Raw genomic sequence first — 6,635 nt, 5'->3', positions numbered from 1 at the left:
TTTTCTATCTAATGGGTAGGCAAAAATAAGGGCACCAAAGCTCTGTAATTAAGCAGTAGCCAGGAGGTACAAATTTGTTGTTAGTCGGAATATTCTTTTTGTCTGAATCTTAAATCAAAATTGAGACTAGCTGTTGTTGCTTCTCCTTTCTTTTTCTAAGTTTTACACAGCATTAGATATGCATTCACTTTCAGCTCCTTCTAGGAAGATTTTCCACAGTGCATAGTAAAAAGGCACTTCAAGTTAAATAAGAGTATTTGAAGAAAATTGATAATCACATTTAAGCAAATGAATCTTTTCTTTTTTCTTTTCTTTTTTTTAACAAATTGTATAAAAATGTGTTTAAGAGTGAAGTTTGTATTTAAAAAAAAAAAAAAAAAAAAAAAAAAGGAAAAGAAAAAGTGAAAATATGGCCCTGGGATCTCCAGCATGTGGTTTTCTTGAGGAGGAAGCACAGTCAACATGCAAGTGCACTGATGAGATAAATGTGAACGGGAATAGTACACTATGTTCCAGGCTCGATATAGACATTCTCAAGGAAACAACAAAAAAATACATGTTGTGCTAATAATTTGTATGTCAGTACCCAACTCAAGCTTCCAGCTGGCATCTTATGCATATGGAAAGATAAGGTCTGTTTGGTAAAAGGAAAATCGGTACAGCAAATTATTATTATTGCAGCCTTCATAAATTTGTCAGGTCCCAGGAGAAAACAAAAATAACACTGTGTGCTTTTTTTCCAACCTGAATTTTAGATTTCCTCTCCTAAAAAAATGTTTGGTTGTTTTTGTCTGCCACATAATATTCTATCACTTTATGCCTATGGTAACTAGTAAACTTTCTCAAAGATTAATTTTGTTTACAGGTTAACTATAAAACTGGATTTCATTTTAGGTTATGTGACGTTATCTCACTGTAAATAGCTCTTCACATAAGAATTTTTACCCCATGTTTAGGAATTAATGGGATCTAAGCTGGCAGTTACATAGAAGAGTGACTTCCTTGCAAAAAAAAAATACTCTGTTGACTGGGGAGTCAACTTATTTGTCATCCATAACCTTCTTGACAGGTAGGTGCAATACAACACAATATCCTAGGTATTTTGAATGGTATTAGACAACTGAATGAACTGTTTGCTCTCCACAAATTGTAACACAACAGTTAAGTATGAAAATATATTGCCAAAGATCGCCTCAGCTGTAAAATCCAATAAAAGTAAATTTGTCCTCTGTAAGGCTGAATCAGGGTGTTGATGAAGCATTATAACAAAACAAAAACAAAACAAAAAAGCGGACGAGAAAAGCAAGAGAATAAGTGGACTTTAATGAAAGAAGAGGTGGATTTTACTCATCTGCGCTAGAAGAGGTCTTGGCAAAGTGCAGGGTCATTTTGAAATGGTTCATTCAAAATGTCTTTACAGATCATAGGCTTCATATCTGAACCAACCATTTCTATGCAGCCTGAAGAGACTGCAAAGCTAGAAAACACTTGCTGACTTCATAACAGCCTCTCCTAACTTTTGCAAACTCTGGCCTGACCTACTTCACGATCCAGGTTATTAAATTCTCCCAACAATTCTTATATCTACCCAACAGAGAGTTCTTCTGTAACAATATATCCTGCGAAATGCTCCCAGCCTTCTCAGAAAGGCCTGAGCTGATAGAAAAGGCAGTCTATCCTCATGGTTATTTATCCTAATAACCTACGTCTGTATGGTATTTTTAGTCTGCTTGTATCTATGCTCAGCTTCCTAGTCCTGGATTTATATCCAAGCTTATGCTGCAGAGGAAAGACCTCCCACCCCATTGAGCTATACTAACACCCTCTGTTCCCTACAGGACCCATCTTCTTTAAGTCCAGTCTAGGTATTAAGTATTGCCAACGACTTTTTGGCAAGTTTAAAGCGAAGAGTTACAGCTACAATCTGCTGATTGCATAGAACATTTAAGTCTCATTGAAAGTGTTTAGCAGGAATTGTACTTGGTTAGAATGGACTTGGTTTTGTGCATCCTATTTGCAATGGGGGAAGAGTGAAAAGGGATGTCACTCCCAAGCTATATCCTTACCACAATAAATGGGATGTGAAGGAGGCTCTTCGAGATGCTTCACAGACCGAGCGCCACGTGGCTTGACACTCTCTGAACTTTGCTTTTTAATTGCATAATGCGATCGCTGTCAGCCGTGGGCATCCCAGGTGTGCTCAGCTGAAACACAGCTCTTCCCCAGAGCCACTCGCCTCCATAATAGCCCTGCCACCTCTCATTAGCACTTTCCCCATGGTAATCCAAACAGACATCACCATTCCGGTGTAGCCCAGCATGGGTCATTTCCATGAAACAGCAGAATTCATTACGGATGAGCACCAGAGAAATCTGCGGCAGGCAGGAGATAGAGAAGTAAATGGGGAGAGACTTTAGAGCACACCTCATGCATCTGTAATACAATTACTTGCCAGAGGGAATGACAGCTTTGATGTGATTTTATTTTATTATTATTATTATTTTTTTCTACAGTAAATCCCAGAATCTAAGCACAGCACCTTCCATAGGCTCTGAAATGAAGATGAAAGGGAATTGCAACTCACTGGCTGATTTGCAAAGAGGTAGGACTCAGCACTGTGCTTTGACACTTTTCTGGACTTTTCAGACTGAAAGCATATTTTTGAAAAGGGCAGGAAGAGACAGCAAGCCATAGCTGCTGGTGGAGGAGGTAATTCTCTTCCACTTATAGCCAACTCAGAGCACAGATTGCATGCGATGCTATTAAGAAGTGATAAGGAAAGCGAAAAATTATTTATGTATATAATCTAAGTAGTCCTGTGGATAATTCTGTATTCTTTAAACTTACATATTGAAGAGTCTCAAGGAGCTCTTTTCTGCTCCAAGGATCCAAAATTAGCTAGGCTCATCAGGGCAAACCAATAAAAAAGACATGTAAAAAAATTAAAATTCTTCCTCTCCACTTCAATAGGCTCTCATCATCCCACACTGTCCTCATACTAAGACTTATCCCCAGTTCTGGTTCCCTTGAACTAGAGTAGATACTTTTGTGATTGTTTTGGTACATAACAGGGCTCTGGGCTGCAGTGATGTTAGCGGTGGTGAGCATGTGGCTGGGACAGTGGCTTTCTTCTTAGGCAGCAAGCGAGTGCCTGGGGATATTTAAAAATGTCTGTGTGGCCTGGAAAGGGAGCCGTTTGCCAAGCAGCTCTGGAATGGACTTATCAGAAAGGAACATCCCAGGCAGTTAACATAGCCATTTCTCTTCAGAATGTGCCACTTGAATGCAATAAAAGGGAGCCCCAGCTTTACCAACAAGGTGAAGGGATTGCCCAGGTGTTAGCAGTGCTTGCTGCCCACGCCAAGCTCTGTCTCAAAGCCCCTGCAGGCATTTCACAATTCTCTCTCCCAGCCATCCTGCCCAATACCAGCATCAATTTGCTAGCCCCAATTTGTGCTTTGGAAAGCTAATGCTCAGAGCTTGTTTTGAGATGCTTGGATTGAAAAGACTTCCTGGGAAGAAGAAAGGCAGTCTTGGAAGAATTTAGTACCTTGGGAACAGGCAGCAAAACAGTCATCTGCCACTTATTCACTGTATGGCCCGCCACAAATGCTGTTGCACGAAATTTCACCAAATGTGAAAGGAGCAGAATATGTGATTCATCTCTAATACATGTAAAGAAATGCATTGTAGACATCTACTGCTGAGCCCCCTCCGTAGAGGGAGAAAAGCAGGCAGTTTAAAACATGATTCATCCCTTGTTACTTAGCTGGCTACTTTAGGACGAGAGGAATTACCCTCTGGAAATGGCTGCTGATTGCAGAGGGAATTCAGGGTGACAATCACAGATGGCTACGTCTGGCTGATGAGTCCCTCCTAAACTGCCTCGTTATGTGTGTACACAGAGCCCAGCGCAACGGGGCCCCAGCCAGAGCGAAGTGCTGCTCCTATATCCACAGTAATAAAGAGGAGCTACTGCTGGGTGCAAGCTGTGTGTTTGGCCTCTCCGTGTGGCAGGCTGGTACCTCGATGCCACGGCTGTTCCTGCTTGCCTTCCCCCTCGTTTACCGCTAGAGCAGCCCTCACAAAAAGCCTGGGAGAATGTGCAATATGAAGTGCGCAGGGAATATGGGCAGGGTGTAGAGGTTGCATTGAACATGTTTGTTAGGGTTTTGCAGAAATTTCATGGGGCGGGTGTGCAGCACCACATGCTGTCTCTGAAGGTTCGTGTCCATGGCAAATATAAGCTGATAGCATGTTCCTGAGTCCAAGGATCTTGACCAGTGGCAAGAAATAATCACAAACTCATCTACGTCGGAAAAGACCTTCAAAATCATCAACCGTCCACCTGATGTACTGAGTCCTGTCACTAAGCCTTGTCCATCAGAGCCACAAGAAGATGCACCTCAGAGGAGCTAAGTTTGTTAGGAACAGCTGACTCCTTCCTCCCTGGTTTTGGATGATTCAAGGACTTGTTGATGACTCTGCCTCAGGTTTCTGCTTTGACACAGTGGAGTGTATGTCTCTGGGGGGTCCAGTCTGCAGGACCTCGGTGTAAAGAGCAGCCCTGAGCAAGCATGTGTGCATGGACAGTGCTAACAACAGGTATTGCCAGCTACCACTGAATGAGGGCAACTTCTCCTACATGGGAGCTGAAGACAGACATTTGTTTCTGGCTTTTTTCAGCTCCATCCTTCCCACATGGGCTCGCTCCACGAACTAAAAAATAACCTCTGCCTTTTGCTTACTCATTCCTTTGAAAGTCCTCATCTGACTACTATTTATTTACAAGCAGCTGTGTTGTTTAACTGCAGCACTGCCATTACCTCTCTGTAGAGCTCTGGGACTCGCTTTGTGGCATGCAGTGAAGCGTTATTCTCCATGCCAAGTCATGCCACTTCACCTCTCCCTCCACTCCCACGCTGGGGTTCTTCCAGTTGCAATCAGACCCTTGCTTGGGCTGGTGGAAGTGTGGATTGGGTTTTATTAAATGAGTCTCTCTCAGCCTCTTATCACCGCTCCTGACACACTGCTTATGAATATGCATATGTTCAGTGACTGCTCGCAAACTGTAAAGCAGGACTACAGTGCCAGTCAGCAGCTGCTACCACGCTGGATTCCAGCCTTCATCTATAATTACACCAAGGGAAGGGTTGTGCCAGAACAACCCTCCTTCATAAGTTGGGATGTTTCTGATTTTTCAGTTGTAAAGTAGGATTTCACTTATTGTCACCAGTGACAATATTTCAGGTTTAATATCACTCCTCTTACAAGGTGCCTGTTGTATTCCATCCATGACAGCAATAATATCCCAAAATATAAACTGTGCAGCAAGCGACAGGGCAGCTGTCTGCAATGAAATAAAACAATAAGCATGGGGTTGTAGTTCTGCTGGGCCAAATCAATCAGCAATATGCCTGCTAGTCCCTACATCCACAAATGATCAGAGTCAAAATCAGATGGAAGACAGATTCACTCAGCCTTTCATTTGGTAAGACTGGAGGATTCAAAACAAGGTCTATATCCCAAGTCTAGAGTGCTTCCACAAAACCGTATCAGTCACTTATTCTAGGTGATAACACAAGGGGAAAGGCAACAGCTACTATTATTTCTGCTACTTTGGATGTCAGAGCATAAAGACAAGCTATCCAATTGGAATAACTGGGAATTAGCTTTAGTCCTAGGACAGTAGACCTTGCATTTTTGTACTAAGACCTGAAGAGCTTCAACTCTTCTCTGTCATCATATCCTTAATCAAATCATTTGATTTCTGTATTCCAGCTTGTGCTCGTGTTTGTTTGTTTGCTATCTGTAAGAAAAGGGACAGAATCTTCCCTTTGCTTTTATTTATTTATTTATTTATTTTCTCTTACAAATTCTCTCAAAAAATCTGAAGCTGTACATCAGGCTTTAAAAAAGAAATGAGAAACTTACAAGACTTAAATTGAAATAAAAAATCCAACAAGTCTAAACTTGTGGTTTTCTTTTGCTTTCCTTCCCCAGATAATTGTTTATTACTTCTGGAATCATGATCAGGAGAATTTTGGATTTCCAAAACCCTTTATCTTCAGAAACTGGAACAACAAACAGCTAACTTTTGATTCAGGTTTCTTTCTCTTGACCTAATCAGAGAATCGACTTAAACATCTTCCTATCAGAAAGGATACACGAGAAGCACTTTGGCTTCAATAAATCGGTGCCTTTCAGTGAAACACAGCTTTGAGAGCTGAAAAAGCTGTCCAGGAGAGCACTGACAAACTTGAATCCCCTTCTCTGCATTCTACAAAGTCCAATTTTCCTATACAGCCAATTGGGAACAGTAAGGACTGGACTCAAATGGTTTCCCAAGGGGTGCCTCTCCCTGCTGGCAGAGTAGGGATTCAAGGTCTGGCCTCTCTGTTTAGCAGGCTATCTGACTCATTCCTCAGACTTTAAATGCACTTGTAGGCCCTTGCACATTTATTAGCTATTTGCAGTAAGTAGTCAGAGTTATGTTCTTAAATATTAAGTGCATTTAATTCTGGTGGGAAACATGGGATCAGCAAATTTGAATGATAAAGCTCTGTGTGGTTTTTAGAAGCAGAATTCACAGCATGGATAGAAAAGCCCTGGTCAGACCTATTCTGGTTGGACTG

The 6,635-nt window shown here is 41.6% G+C and overlaps 1 long non-coding RNA gene across 2 annotated transcripts; it reads left to right on the top strand.

The window, feature by feature from the left end:
• The first annotated feature begins 2,283 nt into the window (after window positions 1–2,283).
• Window positions 2,284–6,189, top strand: LOC118162867. 2 transcript variants are annotated; one of them, XR_004748683.1, is made up of 3 exons: window positions 2,284–2,396; window positions 2,514–2,602; window positions 6,004–6,189. It is a non-coding gene; the product is annotated as an uncharacterized LOC118162867 (long non-coding RNA). The 2 variants fall into 2 exon arrangements; XR_004748682.1 differs by lacking the exon at window positions 6,004–6,189 and having other exon boundaries at window positions 2,514–4,085.
• The last annotated feature ends 446 nt before the right edge of the window (window positions 6,190–6,635 follow it).

The sequence above is a fragment of the Oxyura jamaicensis genome, chromosome 2, assembly GCF_011077185.1.
Source record: "Oxyura jamaicensis isolate SHBP4307 breed ruddy duck chromosome 2, BPBGC_Ojam_1.0, whole genome shotgun sequence".
In the NCBI taxonomy this organism is placed as follows: Eukaryota; Metazoa; Chordata; class Aves; order Anseriformes; family Anatidae; genus Oxyura; species Oxyura jamaicensis.
Note: the sequence above shows the minus strand (reverse complement) of the source record. Positions and strands in the feature narration are given on the sequence as shown.